At 48.8% G+C, this 25,219-nt stretch overlaps 1 protein-coding gene and 1 long non-coding RNA gene across 2 annotated transcripts in view; both read right to left on the bottom strand.

Annotated features, from left to right (window-relative positions):
• Nucleotides 1-25,219, bottom strand: part of GFOD1 (Gfo/Idh/MocA-like oxidoreductase domain containing 1) — a 107,378-nt gene that overhangs the window by 24,800 nt on the left and 57,359 nt on the right. The window lies entirely within an intron of this gene.
• LOC130542227 (uncharacterized) overlaps nucleotides 19,651-25,219 on the bottom strand; it is a 37,048-nt gene continuing 31,479 nt past the window's right edge. Inside the window, exon 2 of the long non-coding RNA XR_008956630.1 lies at nucleotides 19,651-25,000. This is a non-coding gene — a long non-coding RNA (uncharacterized LOC130542227). The remainder of the gene's footprint in view (nucleotides 25,001-25,219) is intronic.

The raw sequence follows: 25,219 nt of genomic DNA on the forward strand, positions 1-25,219 counted from the left end.
TAGCAACAGCTGCATCCCGCTGCTGGAGCAGAGGAGTAGTGTGTCCAGTGTGAGGCTGACATTCTAATCTCTGGCATGTGCCAATCCTCTGTGTGGGTATCTCAAGATAGGGCAGGCAGGGGTGGACCCACCCAGGCACCTGCTCCCACAGGGCTCTAATTCTAATAAATCGCAGATGTTATCAGCAACCTAAAACCGCGACTGGAAACTGTGAAAGAGTTCACGGAACCGTCTTTAAAATGGTCCCCTGCCAGCCAGAGTCAGCGGAAGTGTCATTCACCCAACAGAATCCGCTCTCGGCCATCCACTTGCCTGCCAGTGAGCTCTTCTCCCCAAACAAACACCCCTCGTTCTGCTCTCTCCCTGGTGCTTTTCAAGAAACAAAGAGGCAGGATTCACCTCTACGCATGCCTCCGTGAGCAGAGGTCGAGTCATCAGCATATATGGGCATGAGCCAGGGGACAGGGATCGAGACTTTCTGTGGACCTCTGTTCCCATATCCCAGTCCCAACTCTGCCACTATCCATTTTCTCATCTCCAAAGGAAGGGGACTGGGCTAAAGCAACATTTCCCAAAGGGCAGTCCTGCGGGGTATTCACTCCTGGGCCATGCACCTGAAAAGGACTCCAAGGTCGAGAAGTTTGGGAAGCGCTTATCAAAAACGTTCACACGTTTCAGTTCTGTGTTCCACCCCCACTGCCAGTCTCGATCTCATGCCTCACAGTCCTAGGAGAGATTAGACCTGCCAATGAGCACCTTTGCCTCATAGGCTTCTGTGTGTTTTGATGGTTTTCTTAAAGCAATTGTAAGCACCGAGTCACAAAGGCACACACAACCGAGGTTGCAAGCACCCTCTCCATTAAAAAAGGCTTCTCCAATATAGCACTTCTTTGCGCCATCGATGTTTACATGAATCTCCAAGGAGTCAACAGTGTGGCCCAGTCCCCAAATTATCTGACCATTCCCTTTTACAATAAAACATGTTAGAGAGAAGAAGGACAGCTAGTGTTTGGACTCCACGTTCTATAGGGCCCCTTCAAGTATAGCATTCCATGATGTATAGTCTCCCCCCTGCCTTGCTAACTCAACAGCCAATGTGCATTGATTTGGGGGTGCAGGAGTACAGAGGAGATGAGGGGACCAGAGGGGCTCTGAAGCTAAGTCAGAGCTACTTAGGGTCCCACCAGCTGGCCCTCCCATAGCCTCAAGAGAGGAAAGCACTATAGCTGTTCCAGAAGGTACAGTTCAGGGAAGGTGGGGGTAGGAAAGCATGGCAAAACATGCTGGGAAGCCCATGCTCCCCACCATCTAGCACGCACACACCTTTAGGTTGAAGGAGTAGAAAAGAAAGAAATACATATGGAAAACTGCTCAGAAACAATCTCGGCAACTGGGGATGTAAACACCACATTGCAAAATCCAAATAGAGGTGCTTTTGCCAACTGTGGCGATGCAATCCAATAATAATAATGTGTCTTTAAACATGTCCAACACCCCTTTCCCACCTATCGTACTACTCAGCTTTTCCAAACATTGATACAGAGTACACACACACACACACACACACACACACACCCCTCCCGGTTAGAAACGTAACCTGTCACCACCATTTGCATGCCATTTGAGACTTTCCACCCGTTGGCCATGATTTATCTCTTCAAAGGGTTTCCTAACTTTCCTGCGGCTAAGTCCTCAAGCTCCGGCAGGTTTAGCCTCGCCATGCACTTTCCAACCTCAGACCTTGGCTCCTCCCTCTGTAGTCCCCGTTATGCACAAGCCCCGCCCAAGGCCCAACTGCAGTCCCGTGTCCTCTGGGATATCTTCCCTGCGGACCCCAAGCCTTGGGGAGCTCTCCTTCTCTAATACTTGCTACCTGAGCCGGTTATACTTTCTGAGCCTTTTTATAGAAACATCTGGAATTTGGTCATATTTCCATGTATGATATTGGAGCTCCACACCACCTGTGAACTCCATAACCGTGAGCAAGCTCTCCTAAACTCTCTGAACTTCCGTTTATTTTTGGTATATATAAAAAGGGAGAAGAACAGCATCTACAAAGGTTGTTATGACGACGAAATGAGTGAATATGTGGAAACTACTTAGCATGGCGCCCAGCATAGGCATTGCTAACTGAGTGACGGGCTTGATTAACCAATGCTGAAACCTTTTAGAATAATCAGGTACCATATCCTATCTACTTCTTGGTGTCCTCCAGTGGCCTAGCACGATGACCATCTTCCACAAGCTGTTGCTTGAAATTAACCCAACAAGGGAAAAAAAAGTCTGGAGGAGGGAATGTTGAAAGGATACGTACTATAGTCTTCAAGGATATAAAGGGATGTTGAGCATAAGATGTTTTTGTTTCTTTGAAGGTAGAAGACGAGAAAAGGACTTAGAGTTTCAGGCCTCGTGGCTGGAACTTCCTGATGCTGCCAGAGAGTACTGGGAGAGTCTGACCTCGGAGCTCTACCACTTATTTGGCCAAGGAACTGCACCTAGCTCTAAGCTGTGTCTTCACCTGTAAAATGGAGAAACCAGAGTATCGATCTGATTGGGAGGTTGTGAGAACCATCTTGAGAGCTCAGCATAGGTTCTGGAACATAGTAAGTGCTCAATAAATACTAATGCCGGTCATGCTGGTGCTGTACCAACGGATGTGGTGCTGTTTGGTTCTTTTCAATGGTTGCTACTCAGTTGCTTTTGGTAGATAGTTGTGAACAGGCCTGCCCGTGGTGCACAGGGGATTTATTTGAGGTGCTGAGATCTGTCAGACCAAGGACCACTCTGGTGGCCAAACAACCCTGCTGGCCACGTGTGCAGCCTCCTCATTGAGAATTGCTTCTTCTGACCAGTGTGTTTTGCTCCTGGGTCCTCTCTGATAACACTGACTCAGTGATTTCATCCTGGGGGAGAGGAGGTGAGCAGATGACATGGGTGGATCAGAACAAAGTCGAGGAACTTTCCAGAGAAGAAGAGTATGTGAAGTGACACAGGCTTTCGTGGTGGCATTCCCCCGGCTCATCATCCCTGAGGAGAGGCATTCGTGGTCAGTCTAGTGGGACCCCACCCAGCATGGCTCCATCAGGACTCTCCACTCCTGGTAGGGCAATGGGCTCCTGTGAAAATATAGTCTCCTTCCTCCCTCACTCACCTGGAATCTGGTGACACCAAAACTTACTGAAGTATTTCTTTCTAATAATGCCAAGCAACACTTGAGTTTCAATTTTTTTTTTTTTAATTCCTCAAGGTGTGCATGGGTGGCTCAGTCAGTTAAGTATCCGACTCTTGGTTTCCACTCAGGTCATGATCCTGGGGTCCTCGGACCAAGCCCCCCATTGGGCTCCACACTCAGTGTGGAGTCTGCTTGAGGATTCTCCCTCCTTGTCCCTCTGCCCCTCCTGCTGTGCTTGCTCTCTTTCTCTCTCTCAAATAAATAAATCTAAAAAAAATACAAAATAAAAAAATAAAAATGGCTCAAAATAATTTTAAATTTTGCATTTCACATGAAAAATAAAGTTCCTCCTACAGGATATAGAAGTTAGAAAGGAAAAGATGAGGAGCAAAGGGCATGGTACACTTACCATTTGTGTATATAAAAAAAGAATAAAAGCATATTTGCTTGTATTTATGTAAAGTATCTCCAGAAGAAAACACGGATAACCAGTAACATTGGTTTCCCCTGCACAGGAAATGGGGTCCTCAGGGCATGGGATAGAAGGGTGGCTTTTCAGTGTATCTGCTTTTGGACTCTGGATTTTGAACCAGGTGACTACACTCCTAATTCCAAAATAAATGGATAAAATTCCAAAAAGGAAAAAACAGGGGCGCCTGGGTGGCTCAGTCGGTTAAGCGTCCCATTCTTGGTTTCAGCTCAGGTCGCGATCTCAGGGTTGTGTAACTGAGCCCCAAGTCAGCGTCTGTGCTCAGTGCAGAGTCTGCCCCCTGTTCTTGGACATGCACTCTCTCTCTTTCTTAAATAAATAAATAAAATCTTAAAAAAAAAAAAAAAGGAAAAAATAACCCCTACAACATCCTTCAGATGGAAGTGGGGGCCTAAGTTTCAGGAGGGAGGGCCAGGACAGATTGAACATGGCCCTCCACCAAGAGGCACTGGATACACAATAACGAGCCTATAAATCACCTGCTAAAACTCCTATATCATGGCCCTGCCTCTGATAGGGGAATCTTGTTTTTCCTTATAATACAAGAGATTCAGGAATTATCCAGAAACTCAGATGTTGCAGTGTCATGGCTGGTTGGCTTGGAAGTTGGACAGATGCCAGACCCATCCCCCGGTAGCTATGCACACTCGGATAAGAGAGTTAGCGGCTCAGGGCTGTGGCTTCCTCACTGGTCAAGTGGACAGGAATATCCCGGGGAGTGACCAAACAAGACTCCCGTAAAGTGACCAGCTGTCAGCACTCACTCATCAATGAGAGATAAGGAGCCCAGAAGCCACCATGAGGGGCACGGAGAGGCCTGATGAGCTCCTGGTCTTTGCTCCCCCACAAAAGAAACCTCCTTGGCATAAATACTACTACCCCCAACCCCACTGAAGTTAGTTCCTAGCCAAGAGCAAAGAGATCCTGGGGACCTTCCTGTGGGAGGTCCCACTTAGGCTTACGTTATCCCTGGGCCTCCAGGGACCAGGGCAAGTCTACGTCCAGCTTGGGGTTCATTCATTCTGGGGAAGTCTGACCTTGGGATGAAACATGCCAGGCACGGAGCTGGGGCTGAACAGGAGCCCAGAGAAGTCAGTATAGAAATGTAATCCTAGTATGCCCCTCCCCACTGCCTTTTTTAAACTTGCAGATGGAGGTTCTAGAGTTTGGGGCGCTGGGGAACAGCATTTATATGTGCACTTAGTACATACAAGCACATATATGTTCAGTTAGTACTTAATACATACATAGTACATCTAAGTACCCATGAGGCCACCCAACATGAAAACTAAAGAGAGGCACAGTATCAGTCCCACTTCCATGGAGCTCACCAGAAATTCTCCAAACGATTATAGGCATAATTTATTGAGCACCTACTGTTTGCCAGGCACCGTGCTATGTGATTTACCTTCGATCTTCCCAGCAAAGTTAGATTACTGCATCCATCTTACAGAAGAGGAAAGCGAGGCCCGTACATTTAACCAGTGAGGGGTCACAGAGCCAGCCCCTGGGCTCAGGATTTCAAGTCAGGTCTGAGCATTCCCCTGCTTTCCAAATGCATGTCTCAGAGTGAGCGCCAAACTGAGTGCCACACTGAGAGCCAGACCAGCAGCGCTGTCACCTATAGGACGGGGGGCCTTTCCCAGATTCCGCCGAAGATTCCCTGTCTCCTGGTGTGCTAGGCTGAATGCCAGCATCCTAATCTCCTGGATCTGTGAATGTGCCCTTCTAAGATAGCAGAAGGGACTCTGCAGGTGTGATTACATTAAGGATCTTGAGATGGGGAGATTATCCTGGATTAGCCAGGGGGGCCCAGTGTCGTCACAGGGTCCTTATAAGAAGGAGGCATGAGATCAGAATGGGTGGTAGAGGATTTGTCACGGGAGCAAGAGGTCAGAGTGAAGTGAGAAAGTGGTCACAAGGAGTACAGCCAAGGCGAGGGCTTCTAGAAGCTGGAAAGGTAAGTGGAGTCTCCCCTGAAACTTCCAGAAGGAACGCAACCCTGCCAGAACCTTGAATTCAGACTTCTCACCTCCAGAACTGTCCAGAGGCTTGAAGAAACTAAATCTGTGAAAATTTGTGAGAGCAGCCATAGGGGCCTCACACACATGCTTCCTGTCCACGGAGGGCTGTCCAACGCCCAGGGAGACGCAAAGGCTCCTGGTGGCCGAGATCAGTGTAGGGTGCTTCGATGGAGGACCCACACCTTCTGAGCCACAGAGAGGCCCAGTGGGAGACCAGTGTGCCGAGAAGGACAAGGGCATCCATGATCGTCACTTTGGGAGTGCGCAGCCATGACTGGGGCGCCTGGGGCCCCACAGGGGCTGGACTGCAAAGGGAAAGGGAGGTCAGGCTTCAGGCTCCTCCCTCTCCACCTGAGGACTGCCACCTGCTGTGAGGTTTATCTGCATGTTCACTGTATAGCTTCCCACTTCCGCTGTCACTCCCGGAGACTCTGTCATCTCAGGGGCAATTGCTGCCATTTCCGGAAGAGGCGGGAGCCAGTGCTATATAAGGAGACCCAGACGTGGACTTAACAGGAGACCTGGGACCTCTGTGACCACCTGGTGGGGCAAACATCTCACCTCCCCCTACTACCACATTAGAAGCCAACACAAAACAGGAGAGCAGCAGGGAACAGGCAATATACTTGGCCAAATGCCAACTCACTCATAGGAAGTATGAGAAGACGGTGGTGTCCAGAATGACGCACAGCCCACGCGGCATCTCCCTGGAGCGGCCCTTGACTTGACGATTTGGGGAGGGGCAAACATTTGCCTATTAAACATATTTTATATAAAAATCAACACAAGCATATTTGGAACCGAATACCAATTTTGCATTAGCTGTTAGAAGAAGAAATTTCCGACTACAGGCCACGTCCTTAGATACTCCCAAAGTATGCGTTCCCTTTTCTTTGTTCTTAACAAATATGTCAGAAGAAAGTCTGAGAAGCGAGGTTTAGGGAAAAGTGCCAACACTAGAGCCTTCCCAGCTGTGTCTGACTCCTGGGGTGGCCAGCAACTAGCTGTATCATGCTAGTTACATAATATATATGTTATATTTCTCATATATACCACATATAGTATTTTTAAATATATACACTATGCATTATATAGTGTTATATATTATATAACATAGTATCTACACATATATATATATATTTTACACGTATTTCATGTCTCTAGGCCTGTCCTCGTCTGTACAATAGAAACGAGAACTCATACTAGTATTGATTAACGGGCGTTCCTGCACTCAGAAAGGAAGTATTCAGGACCCCACAAAGCCTGGAGGCAGAACAAAGCTCCGCTGAGCAAGGAGCCCCTCTCAGCCACCAGCTCAGCCTGCTGGGCCCCTCAGTGAGTGGCAACATCTCTTTCCCACTAGTCGGGGCTCAGACCAGCCCATGGCTGCCCCAAGCACAGCGTGCCCCCAGAACAGGACCCAGAGAGGGGCATTTGAGAGCACAGGATCGTTTTTGGAAGCCTTGCTATTGACAAGGATGCCACAGACACCAGTACGCTCCACTCGCTCTCTTTGTTTCTCCTAGCACAAAGCATGAGTCAGTTAATAGTGACGCTGGGCGATGAAAAGAGACCAGCTGGAGAAGCACTTCGGAAAACAGGCATTATTTTTAATCACGTAAAACATATATCTACCCCAAAGCCCAGAAATTCCACTCCTAGAAACGTAACTGAAGAGAAATGAAAACATATGTCTATACAGAAGACTGGAATATGAATGCTCACAGTGGTTTTATTTCCAGTAGCCCCAAACTGGAGACAACTCCATGTCCGTTAGTAGCTGAGGGGACAAAGACATCATGATCTACACAGAAAATAGGCTATATTCAACAATAAAAAGCAGTAAACTCCCCAGACATGCAACAATATGGAGAAATCTCCAAAACACTGTGCTGAGTGAAAGAAGCCATATGCAAAGGGAGACACATACTCTATGACTCTATTTATACCGAACTGTAAAACAGACGAAAGTAAGCTCTCAAAACGGAAGGCACATCAGTGGGTACCTGGGCTGGGGCTGGGACTGGGAGTGGGGAGTATGGGCCACAAGGTCACGCAGGAAACTTTTTGGAATAATGGGAACATTCTGTATTTTGAGATTGGGGTGGTGTTACAGAGGTATGTATATTTATTAAAATTCATCCAACTATACACTTAAAATGAGTGTATTTTATTATGTGTAAATTTTACCTCAATAAAGTAAATAGAAAAAAACCTGAGACACAGAAGGGGAAGGGGCGAGATGGCGAGTGATGGAGGGAGGGGGAGAAAGTGAGAGGGGAGGGAGGGGGACGGGGGTGGAGGGAGGGGGATAAAGGGGAATGGAGTTGGGGGGGGGAACAGGGAGAAGGAGAGGCGTCTGATGTCTTTGAGGACAATGTTCCCTTTCCGGAAGGCCAAGGCACCATTTTCTTTCTCCTACAATCCTTCACACAGTTGTTCCCACACTCCCTAAGAAACTGAGTTTCATCCTGAAGGGATTATAATCTATGAAACCATGGGAATATGGATTTTTGCTTTTCAAGGAGTGACCTCCAGCTTTCTGACACATTAAAGAGAGAGAGCAGAGACTTTATGGCGGATGGACGCCCCAGAGAGCACGCAGCACAAACCGTCACAGGGAACCAGGCACGACGCCTGGGCCAATACTAAGCCAGCACACAACCCTCACTTTGGAGGCAGAAAAAAATTAACCATGTATTTACCAGTTGGCAAGTGGTCATTGCCCTGAGATTCCTGAGTATCTCCTCGTCGCCCAGGACCCCTCCCCACCTCCGGCAGCTGGAAGCCTTGGCAGCTGTACCGCCAGACCTACTCCTGCTCCAAGGTGCTTTCTGTACTGCTGGGTTGGTACCCGGCCACACTAGATGGGGAAATATATCAAATGCCCTCCTCCTCCAGAACAGTATAAATTAGGAATAATCTACAAGCATATGGTGATTAAAAGAGCATGCATTTTGTCAGAATGCAGAACGCGGTGATGTCAATGGGAAAAAAACCCACCAAAGTGGGATGTTTTTAGTCCGATGCCATGTAAAACTCGCAAGGGATTTTTTTCCACTTGTAAGCTCTGCTTTGACCCTAATTACAGACTTATATCTTGCTTCCAGATCAACATTTTAAATGAAGGGAAGGGGAGGAATCTTGGCAGAACAGAAAGAAGACCACCGCTGGTGATAGGAGGCCAGGGATGAGGTGTGGGAGCATGAGAGGTCCCGAGGAAACACAGCCCCCCTCTTCTGTGGGGCCAGGGGAATCCAGCTCTCCACCCTACTAAATAAAGTGAGACGAGCGAGAGCCTCTCTGTCAGTCCTTACAACAATTAGTCATTGATGTTTAAGTATTGGGGGTGCGGACAGACAACAATGGTGTTCTGTCCAGTATCTTCAGCAAGGATTAATTCTCCTTAAAAGGTGCCTGGAGAACCGACCACAGCATCACACACTTGGGCAGACCAGTGGCCCTCCGGCTCAAGACAATAATTTCAGGTTCCCAATCTTTATATGAAATATAAATCCATTGAATGAGGATTGTCTGACTATAGAGGTTAGCTTTGGATGAGGTAGAGACCCACTGTGCCTTAATAATATAAATTCAAATACTCGGGGCATAAAAAAGGGAAAAGAGGGCTGTTGGGACGTAAAGGAGACATGACTGATAGAACTTCAGGTACAAGGGGAAGGCTTGTTTGGCCCCCGATTTGAGAAGGCTGACCATGACACGGCCTTTTACAGACAATCAAAGAAATCTGAACCCCGTAGTAGGTGAGAGCAGGGACATTTATTAACTGTTATGGGTCCGAGAGTGGCATGGTGGCTATTGAGAAAGGGAAAAAAGCAAGCAGCAAGAGGGAGGAAAGGAAGGAGGGAGGGAGGAAGGAGAAAGAAAGAAGGAAAGAAAGAAGAAAGAAAGAGACCAACAGATGCTAGCTTGGATCTGAAGGCTTCATATTGTTAAGATGGAATGCTGTCCAAATTGACCGACAGATTCAATATCATTTCTACCAAAATTCCAGCTGCCTTTTTTTTTTTTTTTTGGTAGAACTTGGCCAGCTGATCCTAAAATTCATATGGTAACGTGAGGCACCCAGAATAGTAAAAACAATCTTAGACAAGAGCAAAGCTGGGAGGCTTGTCATTCACGATTTCAAACTTACTACAAAGCTATAGTGATCAGGATGGTGTGGTACTGGCCTAAGGATGGGCAAAGCAATCAACAGCATAGAACTGGGAATTCGGAAATAAATCATACGCACGGCTAATTGATTTTCGACGGGGGTGCCAAGACCGTTCAACGGGGAAATAGTTTTTTCAACAAGCGACACAGAGACGACCTATAGATCTACCTAGAAAGAAGCTCACACCATATGCAAAAACTCACTCAAAATGGGTCACAGATCTAAATGTAAGAGCTAAAAACAGAAAGCTTTTCAAAGAAAACACAGGAGTAAAACCCTGAGACCTTGCATTAGATTTGATTTTGACAGTAGCATCTGAAATACATGGGCTTGAAGCCTCAGCTCTGCCACTTTCTTGCTATGGCCAAGTGGATGGTTTGATTTCCCTGAGCCTCAATGGGAATGAAGACACATCATCCTCATAGGGTTGTTAGAAGGGACTACATGAGGCGATGCTCTGCTGACGGCCCCCGGAGTACGAACTCAATGTGAGTTAACGCATGTGGGCATGTTCTCAGTAAAAGAACACGTAAGCTACTATAAGTGGACTTGGGTGCTAAATTTAAATTAATGTCATTGCAAGATTGAAAAAAGAAACTCCAATTTACAAAGCTTGATTTGAATTGCTTGCAAGGGGTAGTTTTCATGGGCTCTGTAGTATAAAACAGTTTTCAAATATTAAAGGCCCTGAGGGTAGCATGCAGGAGTCCTCTGGGCCAAATTCCACCTGAAGACACTGCTTATGGAGCACCTAGGGTTTTAAAATTTGAAATTGAGATGCTTTTACATAGGTTACCTCACCCCAGTGAACCACAAGCCCCACCATTCCCTATTATCTAACCATAAGCCCATCCTACTTGTTTATATCGTTATCTGGTTCCTGAAGGTGATTGCGTTTCTTGACTCTATCTCAAATGCTGGGAAAGCTCTTTGTTGGTTAACCAACCTTCTTCCTACAAAGGTTTGAAGAGCCTTCTTTCTTTCAGAGGACTTTTTGTGTTTGGGAAGGCTTTTAAAGTTCTTTTTTAATAGCTTCAATAATGTAAAATATAAAGTTCTGAAATATCTCAAAAGAACACAGACCAGCATTGCCCTAACAGAAATTAACAAGAAATGCAAGCCACATGTATAATTTTGAATTTTCTAGTAGCCATATGAAAAAAAGTAAAAAGACACAATTCATTTTCATAATATATTTTTTAGTCTAACATATCTAAAATATTATCAACATATAATCGGTATAAAAATTTGAGATATGTTATTTTATTTTTTAAGGATTTTATTTATTTATTGGACAGAGAGAGAGCACAAGCAGGGGGGGAGCAGCAGGCAGAGGGAGAGACAGAAGCAGGTTCCCTGCTCAGCAGGGAGCCTGATGTGGGGCTCGATCTCAGGACCCTGGGATCATGCCCTGAACCAAAGGCAGACACTTAACCACTGAGCCACCCAGGCGCCCCTTGAGATATTTTATATTCTTTACAACTAAGTCTTTGAAGTTTGGTGTGTGTTTTACACTTAAATCTCAATTTGGAATGGCCACATTTCAAGTGCTCAATAGCCAGATGTGGCCAGGGTCTCCCGAACCGGACAGGGAGAAATAGACAACCAACAATATCCATGTACTATAAGACCTTAAGGGGAGAATGGCTTATATAGGAAAACAACATCTACACTGGAAATTATTGAAGTGGCAGATTCTGAGGCTTTAGTGGTCCTGGTGGTGACAATGAGCACATTGAAGCTTCAGACAAGGGAAACTGAGACCACGCTACTCCAGGGTAGAGGGGGAGGGGAGGATATTCAGGGCTTCAATTTGCGCTGTTGTTTCTTCTTCTATCCTTTGCACTCCCTATGTGCCGGGGGTGAGACTGGGCAGGTTGAAAAAGCAGCAAACAAAAAAGAGTAGAAAGTGGGGTTGATGGACCACCATTCCTAATATTTATCTCTGCTTCAAGCCCTGGCCCCACATCCTCAGTGGCTTGTGGAGTCCCCACGGCCAGGAGGTTGCTGGTGGGAATTTTTCCTGCTACTCCCGACTTCCCTTCCCCAACTTCCGAGGCAACCTTCCCGATCTCCAAAGAACAGGCCTTCTGCTTCTGCTATTCAAGGAATATTATGTTCTCCCAACTGTGATATTTTGGGCATTTCTGGCAGGAGGTGGGATGGGCAGGGGTGGAAATAACTCACGAATGTTCTCTGAACAAGGAACCAGTAAAGTACAGACATCTGGCTCCGGGATTTTGCTGGCTGCAGGGATGTCATGGTAAACCCACTAACACTAATTGCTTTCACGTCTGCTCCCATTTCTAGTGCAAATAAAATGCCTCTCCAGCTAATGGAAAATGAAACGCCCATTGGCTGTTTGTTTACCACATTATGTAAGAGCTCTCTGTATCACCACTTCTTGCCCCAGCCCCATGCTGGAACCCTCTAAAGGACCTCATGCACAAAGACTATAAGGCTCCAAACATACAGGGTTAACAACGGTCAGAAAGGACACCTGCATTCTTGCTAGGGCTGTGGAACTCCTTCGTCCTAGACTAACTGGCTGAGAAGGGAAGGCAGAAAGAAGAGGGACAGAAAAGGGAAGGAATCCTACTTGTTTTTAATTCATGCTTCCAGGCATATTTTGGACCTCCTTACTTGACCTAAGTACAAAGATCTGAACCTCAACTTCTGAATTCAGTTTGACTGCCAAAGGGGAAATATAGGCCCAGCTAAAACTGGGGTTTAGGAGAATGGCTCTCCACCCACTGGGCCTTATATGGCTGTCCTTTAAAATGATTTACTGCTGTTAAGTCACTGGGCAGCCTTCTTGGAAAGCCCTGGTCCAGCTTGGCTGCCTGTGTTTACCCCCATGTTAGCATTTATTACCCAATGCGCTGACGAGTGCTTTATCTCCTCACTGACTACTGGCGGGGCTGCATCTTAAACATCACTCTATTTCCAGTGCCTAGCTGTCTCTCCCCACCCCATAATGCTTGTAGTAACAGAACCATGAGTTGTTAGCAGGGCACATGGTTGGTAAGAATAAAAAACTACATTTCCCAGTATCCTCTGCAGTTAAGTATAGCCATATGACTAAGTTCTGGCCAATAGGGTATCAGTAGAAGTGCGATGTGTAAACTTCCCATGGTGTCATTGGACATTTCCCCTCTTCCTGTGTGGATCCTCCCAGGGAGGGAGGCCATGTGGGCAAGAACCACATCCTAAGGATAGTGGAACAACAAAATGGAGGAGCCTGGCTCTTAGATAACGTGGAGCTGCCAGACTGCTTTCAGAGGGACTGTGACCTGAGGAAGAAATCATTATTTCAGATCTGAAATTATATGCTGAAGACTTATTTGTTGAAGAAGAGAAAGGAGAAAACCCATAAAATAAATAATAACACCACCCTGATGGTTATTTTGTGGGTCAACTTGAATGCACCACAGAGTACCCAGACATTTACCCAAATATTACTCTGGGTGGATCTGGGAGGGTGTTTCTGGAGGAGACTGACATCTGAATTGGTTGACTGAGTGGAGCAGACTGCCCTCCCTGATGAGGGTGGGCCTTATATAATCAGCTGATGACCTGGAAAAAAAACCAAAAGGGCTGAGTAAGAAGGAACTCCTCGGGGCGCCTGGGTGGCTCAGTTGGTTAAGTGTCTACCTTTGGCTCAGGTCATGATCTTGGGGGTCTGGGAATCAAGCCCTGCATCAGGCTCCCTGCTCAGTGGGGAGTCTGCTTCTCCCTTTGCCTCTCCCCTCTGCTTGTGCTCTCTCTCTGTGTCTCTCTCAAATAAATAAATAAAATCTTAAAAAAAAAAAAAAAAGAAGAAGGAACTCCTATTTTTCTGCCTTTGGACTTGAACTGAAATAATGGCTCTACTTGGGTCTCAGACGTGTTGGCTTTGGACTAGAACTTACACCACCGGCTTTCCTGGTCCTCAGGCCTTCTCACTTGGACTGGAACTACATTTGCTCTTCTGGGTTTGCAACATGCTAACTACAGATCTTGGGACTTCTCAGCCTCCATAACTGTGTGACCCAATTCTTTTATTCCTGGCAACCACGGGTCCAGCTAAAAGTTAAGGGTTCTGTTACTAGAGAAGTAGTCAGGAACTGATCAGGGGGAGGGGAGGGATAGCCCAGGGTCTGTGCTGTACCTGTAATTTCGCCAGGACCTGTGCTAGGTGCTGGAGATGGTGGTGTGCAAGCTGCAGGCTTGCCAGTGGTCAGTGGGGAGACAGACAAAGGACTGTGTAATTCTACCATACTATGATCTCTGTCTCTGTCCCTCCCATTGGATCTGTTTCTCTGGATAACCTTGACCAATACACCCACTATTAGGCTTTCTTTCTGGAGAGCGAGCCTCTGGCTCTTACTGATGAAGAATCTTACACCCCTTACTACACTATATGCTCCTGGGCTGAAAAGTTTCATCTTCCTCATCACCTGCTTTGGTCCCCACCTCCCTCTATATGCTGCCTACCCCATGGCTGGGTGTAGAGCAGCACCCCTTGACCAGACTGACCTAGACACATGGAATAAAGATCATATTCAAAACAAAGCCCTTTGTCATGTCCCTTTGGAATGCCTTTGAAACACTCCGTTACAATGGCTGAGAAAATTGTCCAAGATGGCCAAGTTCACAGGGCTTATCTTAGAAGAGAAACCTTCTCGAAAGCAGAGACTGGGCTTCATATAAACACCTCCTGCATAGCTATGAAGTTCCATGCAGCAAACTTTGGGGAAAGTTAAGTTCAAACGGGGCTCAGAGGAGCAAGCTTTTACCCCTGGGTTCAGTTTTTCCTGAGTCACTCAGTTTCATCAGGAGAGAACTGCAGACACAAACCCTGTGTAACATACGTGATGACTCTAACCCAGCCCAACCCCCTCCCTCCTCATATGTATCCAACCGACTCTGAGATTGCCCAACCAAAGAGCATAAGTTCACAGGATATCTCCTCTTGGGTCAGCTCCCAAAGGATGGGAGCACTTGGCTTTGTTCCCAGAAAAACTGTGATCTGCAGAAGTATGTGAGAAATGCGCCCGTCCCTACGGACCACTGCAGAAGAGAGTGGCCAAGAGCCCTTCAAAGTAGCGTTTGTCCCCCATGTGGAGAGTGTTTATGAACTGACACATTCTCTCTCTAGCTCAGGAAATAGCCGCCTCATCAGAACACAATTGAACACGACCTTGGGCCCAGCTGTGGCAGGCAGAGGTTAACTTCCTTTCCTGCTTAGGGCAGGACCCAGTTCCAATTGTCTCGCTTTGCCTCATTAAATTTTCTGCACAATGTAGCAAGTGCCTTATCTTGGGCAGCGAGGCAAAAGCTTCCCTTGTTCCTCTTTGTGGTTTGAAGTGGAAGTTTGATAAAGGGCACATTTTGCTTTTAAAAAAACAGCCTTAATTGTGTGGAGAAAGTACTTTTTCTACTGGTGGCTGCTATTCCCATAAAAATTTATATTCACCTGTGAAGACCTCCCATGTGACCTGGCAGGGAGGAAAGATAAAGCAGCCATGTTAAAGGGGCTCAGGTGAACAACTTAGGACCTAAAAGAAAGTAGGCCAGTGGGTCGAAATAAAATCCAGCCACAGGTGAACAAAAGATGTAAGAAACAGGAGATAATCTGATGCCAGCACTGTCCCTGGGCCCTCTCCCCCTCAGCGTTTCCATGGCCAATGGTACTCCATGCTCGCCTGGTTAAAACAGCTCTGTAAAGGGAAACGAGGTGGGCTGGTATATATGCTTACTTAGATATTCATTTATTTTAGAATGACTTTCTTGCTTCTTGCAGGAATGATACATGTTCCTTTTTTTTTTTATTAAGAAACTCAGAAAAATCTGAAGAGGAAAATGAAACTCGAAATCCCACCACCTGTCAAGCCTCTGTCACTAAGTTAGGCGACTGTCATGCAGTGACCTTTTTATGCACACATACGTCGAGGAAGATGGATAGATTTGGCGGTAGAAATAATATTAACAGGAGTCCACCACACACCATCTTTCATAAGGACGATTCCATTATTTAAACTTAACAGAAGAAAAAAACTGGAATGAAACAGAATCTGCTTGCTTTCTGAAATAATGCAGGTTTTTAGCCTGGCACGATTCTGAGGGCAGGGTGAACGTCCAAGGCCAGCTGAGGTAACAGACATCAGAAAGGCAGATAACACAGGGAAATAAAGCCCCAAACCCTAAGTGATTTGAGAATGTTTTCCTTGGCACTCTGCAGAGATGCCTTGCGTTGAGATAAGAGAAGCAAGCTCCTCTGGACTCTTGCTAGGAGCCCAGGGCCCAGGCTCCCACAGTGGGGCTGGCTCACCCGGTATCTTGACAGATTATCCGACCTCTTAAGAAGGGAACATCCACCTAGCACCGGGTAATTCCAGACGACCACAGTGCAGGTGGAAAGAAGGGTGTTAATCACCTAATGCGTGGACAGGAGAAAAGTGGGAAACAGTTTGAAAGCCCAGAATTCGTGTCAGGGGTCTCCCAGGATAGGCCGAGAGAGGTCTGAGCCGTTCGGATCAACGAAGACAAAGAGGGAAGGAGAGGAGAGGAGAAAAAGGTGTCTTACAGCCTTGACACTGAGGACCAAAGCCTTACCCCGACCCCATCCCTCACCCTCTGCCACTAAGGCCACGTAATCATACACACAGCCAAGCAGTTTAACTTCCAGGAGACGGTGGGAAATGCTTTCAAAGTAACCAGGACCTACCGCTTACGTAACGGTCCGATAAAGCCTTAAGCTCTGGGCAGGAAGAGCCCAGGGCCCTCCGAACAGCCAAGCACGTCTTTCGTCCTGCAGACATGCCGTCTCTGTCTACAGCACTGGGGGAAGGACGGTGGAGCCGCAGAAGGAAGGCTCCAGGCAAAGTCACACCTTGAATCAGAGAAGGCAGCTGTGAAAACAGCGGGCTCCAGCCCTGACAGAATCCAACCGAGGGCTGTGGGGCCTGCCTCCTCTGTGACCCAGGGAGGACTCCCACAGACGTCAGCTGCCTGTCTGCATGCAGGTGTAACGTGTGGTCCGTTCCCTTCAGACACAACGAACGATTCCAACACACGGTAGGGGCCACGTGGCCTATCACTCCCGGTTAGCACATTAACCGGGGTTATGGGCTAAACTGTATCCCCAAAAATCTCTATGTTGAGGTCCTAACCCCCGGGACCTCAGAATGTGACTATATTTGGAGATAAGGTCGTCAAAGAAGCAGTTAAGGCAAACGAAGTCTTGAGGGTCGGCCCTAATCCAGGATGACCCCGTCCTTCTAAGAAGAAGAGATTAGGACACGGCGGGTATGGAGCAAGACCACGTGGGGACACACGGAGAAAATGACCATCTGCAGGCCAAGGAGAGAGACCTCGGCATGAAACCAGCCCTGCTGACCCCTTGATCTTGGACATCTAGCTTCCAGAATGGGTCAGTTCTTTAAGCCCCCCAGTGCGTGGGACTTAGTAACGGCATCCGGAACAGACGGACACCCACACAGTTTGCTTGTTATCTTAGCAGAGGTGAGGTCCACCCAGAACGAACCGTGTCCAAGCAGAACCACCGTCACATCTGATGGGTGATACCGGTTATAAAATATTTCAAATATTTTTAACATCCGCCCCTCTTCGCACTTGTTAGTCCTATCCTAGTGGCCAACCCTTGGATGGTAAGACAATCGGCCTTCGGCTACAGAAATCAGCAAGAGCATGTCTGCTTTCTGGCCCCCTCGTCTTGCCTTCCCTTCCGGGGCTACGCAGAGCTCAGTGCTCTGTGGGCTCTGAGCACCACCCCCTCCTTCCTTCGAAGCATGGAAGTCGTGACCACTGCCTACAGCGAAGGGATGAAGGGGGCTCCTCTGAGCACGGCCCTCATCGGAGAGGCTCTCTGGGATCTTGTCTGCTTCGGACGGCGTGCGTGTCTGAGGACCAGGGCAGGGCTGCTATGACAGCATCCTCGCTGCGTGCTTGGCACCGTTCAGTCCTCCAAGTGGGATCACAAGAAACCCAGAGAAATCTGACCTGCAAAAAAAGTTGTACCAGAGCATCCAGTAGACCCACCCCCTTGGCTCTGTCACTGAGTTCGCCTTTGCCTACCTGTCCCCCTGGAGTGTCTGCACCCAATGCTAATGGGACATTCTCTTCGGGAAGGTCGCTGGCTGGACCACTTGGAATATTTGCCCACGGTGCGCCCCGACCCTTTCTCGCCCTCTTGGGTAGCAGGAGGCAGAACAGAAGTGACCTATCAGTCTTAAAAATCTGCCTGGGGACGGGCACCAGGGGCTAAGGTCCCCCACTTGCTAGGGGCTCTTTCGCCTGTCACCAGCCTCCACACTCTCCCCTGCCGCCAAGGGACGTGAACGCAGCCACGGTCGACAGGCGCGACAAGCAATAAGTATGCACTCCCCGTCCAGAATAATCGAAAGAAGAGGGCTGATCCAAGAATAACCGATAAAATCCTTTCTAATGGAAGGTAACTACCCCTGTGGCATTCAGTTCCGGAAGGGCAGGGAGCTCCCAGATGGCTCTAATTTAGCTCTTTACTCTCCTCATCCAAGGTAAGCCAAGGGTGAGGCAAGCTGAAAAGAATGTCTGAGCATTCTTTGGCCAAAAGGGGAAAAAACCCAAACCACCGCTCCTCCTCCCATCACCACTGCCACTCTGAAGCATGTGGTTGCCTCTTTCCTCCACAGCCGCACCAGCTCCCACCCCCTGGCTCATCGGCCAGCCTGTGCTCCCTCTCAAACGAGCATGGGTGCAAATCGGCCCCCGGCAAGGCAGAAACAACCTCGCAGATCAGACCCTAAAGCTCCGCCAAGCACACCAGCTTCAGTCTCTGAGCTCAGTTTGGTTCTGTCTTCTGAACAGATTACTGAGAACAGCAGCTACCTCAGGAATGACACAGCACAAAAATACCCCATATAAAGAGGCCAATACAAAATGCCCAAGACGGCCAAGTCCCTGACAAGTCTCCCAAAAGTCGGGTTTCTGGAGTCTACGGATGATGCTTTCATCTCCTTTACAGATCAGGGCTGTAAAATGCAAGTTTTACCCACCTATCGAAGGCTGTCACTTACGAGCACACTGCTCCGTCCCCTTGCCAGGCTAAGGGGCATTACACCACTTTCTAAGCACCCAATAACACGCCAAGTGCTCCGGGGAAATGGGAGAAAAACCGAGCATGGGCCCTCTTCCTTACCATCTTGCCATCTGGACAGAAGAAAAGATGTGTATATTTGGAAATGACTCGAGATGGCAGTACGGTCCCATTGGATGGAGTGCCAGGTAGTGTGACGCAGGTCTGTGAGTGCGAGAAGAATCCGGAGAGGACCAGAGGCAGTCAGCCCCACTGCACACCCAACCAACTGAACAAAACTGACTTAAGAGGCCCAGAGCTGAGCTGTTTGTCTTAAACAGAAAGGGTGACGCGTTGGGGAGCTCAGGGTGATCGTAGCGGACTCCGGGGGGAGGGGGAAACGCTGCCTTAGCACGGAGCTGAAGAAAGCATGTCTGAGAGTCGCTTGGCTAGGGTTCAATTCCTGATACCCCACTTGCTGCGTGTGCAGCCCCGGGCCCCTCACATGATGTCTCTGTGCCTCTGTAAGCTGGAGACCAACAAAGAGTGCTGACGTCATTGAGCTGCTGTGGGAAGCGGTTCAGCACAGCGCAGAGTAATACGCCTGAACTTCTAATGGGGTCAGCAGCACGAAGCAGGATATTCAGTCTAAGTCAAACGACACACTATGTAGCGGAACGTAATCTACTTTTTTTCATTTTTTATATTTTTTAATTAATGATTTAATTATTTTTAGGGGGTGGGAGGGGCAGAGGGAGAGAGAGAATCTCAAGCAGGCTCCACGCCCAACACGGAGCCCGACGCTGAGCTCTCCTGACCCCGAGATCATGACCTGAGCCAAAATCAAGAGTTGGACATTGAACCGATGGAGCCACCCAGGTGCCCCCAGTACGTAACTGCAAACAAGATTTTCTTGGGTGTGGGTTGGGGAGGCCCTGGGTTCCGGGGAATATGGCATCCGTCAGAAGAGCCTGTAACTCAAAGTCAGGGCCGTTGGAACCCCAGCGAATGTGGCCGCCAGACACAGAACTGGCCTGCTGTTCCTGCTGGTGTCCCTGCCGCGGAGCCCAAGCAGGGAGAAGAAGTCCGCACTGAAGAGAAAGCGTGTCAGGGATGATGTCCCAGAACACCCAGTGGCAAGGAACAAGCTGGCTCTCTGCTGGCAGGACTCCCTCCTCACCCCGCACGGCTGACATTCAGATCGTTCCCCAGCACGGATGGCCTTTTTGGTGAGAACACTTAAAATATTCCTCAGAAGCTAGATCCAAACAAGCAGCTCTTCTCGGCTCCTGCTAACGTTGGTCCCCTCCCCATCTCTCACCCTTTCCAGAACTTGAACATACCGGTCTCCTCCTGAGACAGTTCTAGAACATGCTTGACCATGAACAACGTGGATGGCCTCTTTTTGCCAGCCAGTTTGCCCTGCCCTTCCACCGGCCGAGCCCCTTCAACACTGACATCCCGTCTGAGGGAGTAGGAGGAAGGGCCCGTCCTTCGGAATATGGACACGGTATCGCTGAGTCACCCCACCTCTTCCATCCACCTGGCCTTGGCTGCTCAAGCTCCGAGCACAAAACAAGGTTCTCAGGAAGTGGATGCTGCTGGGCAGGTAGCTGCAGATCTCAGACGCCTTCCCACCCCTCCTCTTTCCTCAAGGTGAGGCGTCTGTCCAGGTCTTCGATCCAAAGGGGGCTTGGCTTAACTTCCACACGGCACCACGGAACAGACCAGACCCTCTGTGGCTCTGGCTTCCATAGTGGGCAAGCTGACCTACTGGACGGCTCATGTCCTCATCAGATGGGTACCTGCTTTGGGCTATGGAAATGGCTTAAATGAGACGAAGAACACAAAGCACATAGTTTAGAGTTTGGCACCTGACGGCCATTCACCTAACTAATCATTAGCATCATTATCATGAGGTTATAATGATTAGCGTCCAGTTTCCCATTCATTCACTCAACAAACACTGACCATGTTTTTTTAGCATCAACCATGCGCCAGGCACACAGTGGTAAAAGACAGACGTGGTCCTCAGCCCGTGTGGAATTTAGGGTCTACTGGGAGAGACAGCCAACAAATAAGCAAACGAAGAGAAAACCATCATTTCAGGTTGTGGGAGTGCTATGAAGGAAAGGGAATTTGTGACAGAGAATAAAAACAAGAGGGAGCTTACTTTGGATAGAGTGGGCAGGGAAGGCTTCTCTGCAGTGACATTTAAGCCCAAACCTTAAGGATGAGAAAAAGCTAGCCACGTGGAGAGAAGAGGCGGGAGGAACAGCATGCATAAAGGGCCTGGGGTCGAAAGAAGCTTGATGGGCCTGAGAAATGAAGGAAGTCGGCAGGGCTGGTGCGCCATCACGAAAGGGACTGTGTCACTGGATGAGGGGGGAGAGTGGGACTGGGCTGTAAGGCCATGGAAGGGAGTTTGATTTTTATCCTAAGGCAAGTCTCAGGATGGTCTTAGTCAAGAAATGGTACCTCATAGGGATGCATCATGCTTGCTCCAATTACTCACAATGAACATTTTGTATCTATGCTTTATTGAGCACTCCCCACACGGCAGGCGCTGCACTAAGAATTTTACCTGCATTATCCAGGCATGGCTACCAGCGATGGGGGCCAGGATGATGGCAGTGGAGACAGACAGAAGTGGACAAATTCGAGAAGTACATGATGATAGAATGAATGGGGCCCAGGGAAGACATCAGCATGGGTCAATGCCATTGGCTTCTCAAACTGTCCCAACACCCTCGTCATCATCCCCGGTCACGATCATCGTTCACCCAAAGGACAAGATTAAACCAACTAGTCGACTTCCCTACAAAGCCCCTACTAGACACACCTGCACTTTGAAAGACACTGTGTTCCGTAACAAGCACACGCAAGCTTAGTCTGGGCCCTAGAGTACTCTAGTAATCCATGCTTGGGTACTCTGCTTTTACCAACTTCCAAGGGCTGAGTCTAGAAACAGCTTCCAAAAGAAGCGAACGATTGCTGAATGGCCCCATTGATTTCAGTCAGCTCCAAGAACAAAAGCAGAGAAGTAGTCTAAGACGCCAAGTACCAGTGTTGTTGACTGATGCAGGGCTGCCGCGAGGACAGGCGGCATCACCTAGCGCGGAGGGGTTTCTAACTGCGTCACACGGTCGGTCACACAAAGGCCCAGAACAATGTCAGGCTCGAAGCAGCAACCAAGCCCTGAGCCTGGGGACAGCGTCTCATAAACACAGCAGGGAAAGAATTGCTGGAATACGGGTTCTTTCAACCACAGCATGAATAATGCTATCAGCTGCCACATCACCACCAAAACAATAAGGCAGGCCTGCCCTGGGAACCTGCTGGAAAACCATTCTGTTGAAAGAGCTCGATCCACCCCTCGGCGTAGAGCACACACTCGAGGGTTAGTAAGAGTGTGCTCCGGAAAGCTCCAGAAAACGTGGACCGCTTTCATCAATGTAAGGATGAATTTCACAGCGGGTGGCAAAGCACATTGAGGAAATGGAAACAAAGTAAGAGGGAAAAGGGACTTTCTAAAGGTGCCTTGAGTCTCCCATCTCCCCCCTGCCTGGAAGAACACGTTAACTTGTAGGGAAGAAGAAAGGTTTCGGGCTTACCTGACCTGGCGTCAGCCCCAGACCTGGCTCCGGCCTGTCATTTTTGGAAGCCAGTCATTCACTGACTCAGTAAAACCTTACCCCAAAGCCACTGCAGGGGACAGGCAAGGCAATAAATTGTAACAAAATAGAGAATGGACCCCCCCCCCCAAGAAAAGAATGCCAGAACTGGCAGGAATAGCCACATCGTGGGTGGGTAACTGTGCCCCCTCTTATTCATGACTGTCCCGAGATGCAGAAATCCAACCAAGACACAGTCTGGTTGATGCATGGCTGATGAAACCAGGACCTTCTGCAGAGTATGAAGTTGTGAGGGGTGATTCTCTGGCCATGGAAGAAGTTTATTTTCTTATCCCACCCTTGTTGCTGGCTCATCTTTGACACAAGTCATGAAGCCTCTGATACCGAAAATTCGGAAAGCGGATGGCACACAGCAGATTTCCCTAAATTCGGACGGGGCCACCACGTGCGGGAATCCCTCTCCGGAAACCCGGAAGGTGGGCTTCATCGGTCCTCTCTGCTCTGTATTTCTTATTCTCGTCTTACTCTGAAGTGTAAGATGTGAAAGCTGAAAGGCATCTTAGAAGTTGAGCTTAAGCAGCCGTCCCAGGGAGATGAATGTTCCCAGGCACGCATCTGGCACAGGAGGAACGAAAACCAAGGTCCCCTCAGCCCTGGTGGAGCGAGAGCCTTCCTGTTACACTGGGACACGTTTCTTAGCCCCTTCTGCTAACAGTATCCATAACACAAAGGCCCAGAAGGAAGTCAGACAGGCTTGGAAGCGGACAGATGTTCAGAATGCAGCCTAGCGATTGTCTGTTCCGTGTTTCCTGCTTGGCCTGGGTGGCTGGGGAGCTACAGCAGGTGGTTCCTGGTTTTGTGGGTTTTTTCCCCCTCGAGTTCCCACCCAGCAGAAGGCTTGGCACGGAGGAAAAGGAGCAGATGGCTCTTGTTCAAGGCCAGGCTGCCGTGTTGGACTTCTCCGGCATTTCCCGTAGAAAGAAAGAGTTGTGCCAGTTCGAGGGGTGAGAGAGTGTCTTTTCAAAGGAGATGGATGTGATTGGAATCTGGAGATCAAGATTCCAGAAAAGGAAACGGACTATTTCAAGGCTCTTCCTTTTCCATGTAGGAGGGAAGGGTGCCAGAGAGCTGCCTGGGACTCCACTGGCCAGAGCTCTACTCCCAAGGGACGGAGTGAAGGCAAATGACACCTGACCTCCCGACAGGGTGTGATACTAAATGGGCCACTCCTGGATCTCCACAGCGACCACCATCCTCTCCCACCCAGACTCTGTAGGTAGCTGCTGATCGCCTCGCCTCACCCCTACTGATGGGCTAAACCAGAGCTGGAGCCAGGCTCTTAAAACAGGACATCAGATCACACCGCCCTCCTGCTAGCCGTCCTCCTTGTGGTGCACTTAACAGAGAACCCCAAGTCCTCACTGTGGTGCACTGAGCTTCCTTGATCGGCCCTACTCCTCCTGCACAGCCCCGCACCACCGCTCCTCTGCCTCCCCCCCCCAACACTATTCCCTCCCGGCGCACTGGCCTCCCCCTTGTTGGGGAACATGGCAACACGTGCTCACCCCTTCTGGGTTTGCTACTGCATCCACCTGGAACATTCCACCTGGGAATGTCCCCCCAAACATTCACCCTGCCTTACTGCCTTCAATTCTCTGCTCAGATGACACATCTTCAGAGAGCCCTGCTCTGACCACCCCAGGAAGCCAGCGCCCCCCCCCCCCCGCCCCCATCATTCTCTGCCCTCTCCCCCTCTGCTTTCCACAGGGCTGCCATCATCACTTCAGTGTTTCTCTTTCCACCAGTGGAAGGTGTGTAAGCACGTAGGCAGCATGTGGCCTGTTTGCTACGCTGTTTCCAGTGACAATGGCTGGGACAGAGAAGGCATTCAATACATACTTGTTGGCTTGCATGGACCTGAACCCATCCATGCCTTTAAACCTGGCGTGGAAGAAGAAAACTTAATTTCCACTGGAAAACCCAAGGCCAGTGGGCCCCCTGATGTCTCAATATACACAAGCTTATTTCCAAATATATATACTCTCATTTGTCCACATAGCCTTGTTTTTTTGTTTGTTTTTGTTTTTTTGTCTTAGTGAGGTCTATGCCCAATGTGGGGCTCAGACTCACTACCTGGGTCAAGAGCTGCGTGCTCTACCCACTGAGCCAGCCAGGCTCCCCCACAGAGCCCTGTTTTTAAAAGGTGACAACGAAGCCTCAGGTCACACCACATGGAGCCAGGCAGGGAGACCAAGGGAGAGGGCTCGGCAGAGGACTCCCCAGAGGGAGAGGGCCTCCTCCCGCTCAGAGCCCAAGTGTGGCCCTAACTCTCCCGGGAAGACCCCCTCCCATCTCCTTCTGAGGGACAGCTAACTCAAGAGTGGAATGCTAAGGAAGTTAAGAGTGGAAGAGAAACGCAGAGCAAGGATTAAAAATTCATGCACCTGGGGCGCCTGGGTGGCACAGCGGTTAAGCGTCTGCCTTCGGCTCAGGGCGTGATCCCAGAGTTATGGGATCGAGCCCCACATCAGGCTCCTCTGCTATGAGCCTGCTTCTTCCTCTCCCACTCCCCCTGCTTGTGTTCCCTCTCTCGCTGGCTGTCTCTATCTCTGTCGAATAAATAAACAAAATCTTTAAAAAAAAAAAAAAAAAAATTCATGCAC

The sequence above is a fragment of the Ursus arctos genome, unplaced genomic scaffold (genome assembly GCF_023065955.2).
Source record: "Ursus arctos isolate Adak ecotype North America unplaced genomic scaffold, UrsArc2.0 scaffold_31, whole genome shotgun sequence".
NCBI classification, from domain to species: domain Eukaryota; kingdom Metazoa; phylum Chordata; class Mammalia; order Carnivora; family Ursidae; genus Ursus; species Ursus arctos.